The sequence below is a fragment of the Schistocerca nitens genome, chromosome 12 (assembly GCF_023898315.1).
Source record: "Schistocerca nitens isolate TAMUIC-IGC-003100 chromosome 12, iqSchNite1.1, whole genome shotgun sequence".
Taxonomy (NCBI): domain Eukaryota; kingdom Metazoa; phylum Arthropoda; class Insecta; order Orthoptera; family Acrididae; genus Schistocerca; species Schistocerca nitens.
Window position 1 is genome coordinate 32,063,747 of NC_064625.1, and position 4,020 is coordinate 32,067,766.

The window sequence follows — 4,020 nt, forward strand, 5'->3', positions numbered from 1 at the left end:
TTAAGTTCCCTACTGCGAAAGAGCGGGTACAGAGCCCTGGTTAGCTTTTGCCCCTTGTTGGTGACATGCTCCGCATGACAGTGGAAGAGCATCTTGTGGTCCATCTGGACCCCGAGATAGGTGGTTGTCGGGGACCAGGGCACCTGCAATCGAGATATTGCGGCGGAGGACTGGGCGCCGTTTCGTGAAGTAAACTGCCGTAGTTTTGGCGGCGTTGAGAGCTATTTTGTTTGTCCGGCACCAGGTGATAGTGGCGTCCACCTGTCGCTGGAGGCGGGCGACGACGGCGTCAGTAATGCGGTCAGTGGTGTATAGCGCTGTGTCGTCAGCGTATTGTGCAAGGTGGCACTCGGGGATGACCGGCATATCATTGACATAGATATTAAATAGGATGGGAGATAGCACCGATCCTTGCGGAGTGCCTGCCGACAAAACAAGGTGCTCAGGTGGAGCCTGCACGCCCCGCCACTCACGAGAATTGTCACTCTCCACGAGGAAGCGGATATCGTCCCCCTAAAGACGACCATACGCAACAACGCGCGGCGGCTCTATGAGAAAGTGGATGCCTTGCGGGACACTGTCCATGGGTTACGCCACGTTGGGACCACACTTCCACGCCGCTGGCATCGACATCCGGTTCCCCTAACCATCCTAGAGGAAACGGATTCCGACCGTGGCTAACGATAGGTCTGGCACGCCCACCACGGACGCATCCTTTGGCGGGACTAGCCCCCATTCTACGTCCAATACTTTCCAATCATACCTGCCCATGTTAGGCTAAATTTTTCTGCCTGACTCATGTAGTACTGTCACCGTCAGAGGGTGGTACGGGACTACAAGTCCCACCGCCACACCTCCAAAGTGAATTGCAGTGACGCAGTCACTGCCCTGTGGATAAATTTACTGCCTCACCAACACAGTTAGACCGCAATAGACCGGTGATGCTGTATTGTAACATATCACACACAAAACAAAAAAAAAAAAAATACGCGATTGATAGGAGTTCAATAATACGGTAATTCCATTGAATGTGTGCAAGCTGCAGCTTATGATACTATAACAAAGTACAGACGGACAAGGGGAACCCAGCACCATATAAACTTTTCCCCTCTTCTTCAAAGAAAGTGCGAAAAAGGTGGCACAATTTTCGAAACCCTGCGGACGACAGAGATGTACAATTATCCCGAGAACCACACCGTCGCGCATTTGAGTGGATAATCGAAAAGTGGAAAGACAGAATGAACCAGTTCCTCATACAAAGCAAAGGGGACTGAAACATTGTAAGATGCTCTCGCGAACAAAAATCACTACAGATTGCTATCGAGGGACCAGACGGCTTAGTTTTCGATTCTTTATTTAAAGCGGAAGTATTTGCAGGGACTTACGAAGTGCGAAACACTGTCGACATCCCAGACACCGAAGACAATAGAACAAAGCAAAGAGCGTAAAACATCAGAAACACACCTAGTGAACAAGCACCGATACAGACGGGTCCGACTGACATCCGAAAAATAATTAGGAATTTGGGCATCAAATCAGCTCTAGGCCAAGACGGCGTAACAAATGAACAATTAAAACAGGTACCAAGAAAACTGATCGTGCTGTTAACACGAATTTTCAGTGGATGTATTAGATATGAATATTACGTGACCCAGTGGAAAACATGTAGAATTGTGCTAATACCAAAACCAGGTAAAGATTTAAAACTGCCCCAGAACCACCGACATGTTAGCCTCCTTCCAACCTAACACGAAGTTTTCGAGCGAGTAGTTCTAGAAAGGCTAAAACAACCACTGCTTGAGAATGAGATCATTCGACCAGGACAGTTTGCATTTCAGACCACAATATCGGCAGAGATGCAACTCCTACGGATATCCGAAAACATCGCAAATAACATGAATAGGGGCTATTACACGGCAGCAGCTTTCCTAGACGTAGAGAAAGCTTTCTCTAAAGTCTGGAAAGATCACATTACCGTAAAACTACAAAATCTAAATTGCATCCCAGATCCCTACATAAAAATCATAGATCATTTTCACTCACACAGGAAGTTCTTTGTAAAAATTGACAAACAACAATCACTCATAAAATCATTGGCAAGGAAGCACTCAAGGGTCGCTATTATCGCCGACACTTTCATAATTTATGTTAACGACTTACCTCTTTTACCCATGGCAACGGCGTTGCCGCAATGGGTACACCGGTTCCCGTCAGATCACCGAAGTTAAGCGCTGTCGGGCGTGGCCGGCACTTGGATGGGTGACCATCCGGGCCGCCATGGGCTGTTGCCAATTTTAGGGGTGCACTCAGCCTAGTGACAGCAATTGAGGAGCTACTCGACCGCATGGTAGCGGCTACAGTCGAAGAAAACCATCATAACGACCAGGAGTTCAGTGTGCTGACCACACTCCCCTCCTATCCGCATCATCATCTGAGGATGACATGGCGGTCGGATGGTCCCAATGGACCACTTATGGTCTGAAGATGGAGTGCTTTTCTGTTACCCAACGTGGTATTGGCTCAATTTGCAGACGACACCGCCTTACATGCAAGTAGCAGTAGAACGACCACTGGAATAACGAGAATGCAAAGACAGAACCATAGAAGAAAGGGCACGCGAAAACCATGTCAAATTAAACGCAGAAAAATACAAGCAATAATGTTTATGAGGAAGAGGCCAGAACTACACGACAGATTACTGATGAATTGAACACACATAAATTGCACAAATCAGGTCAAGTATCTTGGAGTACTGTTGGACAATAAACTGACCTCTAAAACATATGTCGTATATAAAAAAGAGAAAATGAGAAAACTAGTACATACACTATTCCCACTTTTCGCCAGCACAAACATGGAAATCCGAACAAAGTTGATACTGTATAAAACAACTATATTACCAGCCACATTACACAGTTGTTCAGCTTGGGAGACAACATGCAACGCAAACCAGCAGGTGCTGCGAAGAGTCCTAAACCGATGTTTCAGACTAATGCTCAAGGGACCTCGATGGACTAGAATAAACGACTTACATGTTGAACTCAGTATGCCAATAGTCACACAACAAATACAGGAAAAAACGCGAAAAATGTTGCAAAATTGGACCGATTAAGAAAAATCAACCGGACGCCTAGAATATGCTGGAACAATCGACCCTCGACAATGGCACAGAGTGAGAGTTGCCAGAGCCATCACAAGGAATTAATAGACTAATGAAAACCCAGTAGCAATCAACATATTAGGCTTAAAGGGCGACAACAGCCCAAATGTGCTAATAAAGTGAAATGAAATAAAATTGTGTTAAAAAGTAGAAGTAAAGGAAGTCCAGGCGCCGAAGGTGGAAGCACTTCTAAGAAAAAAAAAGTTTGTTGTTACTTGTAAGCCTAAAACCTTGTTCAATATTAGGAGAATTCGACATTATCTGACCTAACGTCGACTTATCCGAATGAGACGCAGAAATCTTACTTATCGTCACAACAGGATCATAGGATCATCACATACTCAACGTTCACTTCGGACAAAAGATATTACTCCACAATCAAATGTCAAATAATCTTGGAATCTACCGACATGAACTCTTAAATTACCAGAAAAACGCGACTGAACACCTTAAACAAGCTGAGAGCCGAGTAAATTTAGTATGTCTTATGAAATACCGAATACGTGGAGTGGAACAACCAGTTTCCTTCTCACATACAAAATATTTCTCAGACCTACTCTCGAATATGCACCTCAAGCATCAAACTACAACTATTGGCTGAAAAGAGCTATACTCTCCTACAGCCCACCATCTCCTTCACAGGTGGAATGAAAGATTTAAAAAGAAATGAAAATTTTAAAAATAAAAAATACTATACTCCCGAGATTCCCAACTTCACCTCTGATGTTTAACAGCATTTGTGTTATAAAATATATCTGACACATTGCCATTGTTTATACGTAACAGAGATATACAAATAATTTATATAACAACACATATCGGTATTGAACTCGAGAGACTTTTACTTTCTTAATCATTGG

General features: G+C 44.3%; 1 pseudogene; it reads left to right on the plus strand.

Annotated features, from left to right (window-relative positions):
- The first annotated feature begins 2,173 nt into the window (after window positions 1-2,173).
- Window positions 2,174-2,291, plus strand: LOC126215456 (5S ribosomal RNA; annotated as a pseudogene).
- The last annotated feature ends 1,729 nt before the right edge of the window (window positions 2,292-4,020 follow it).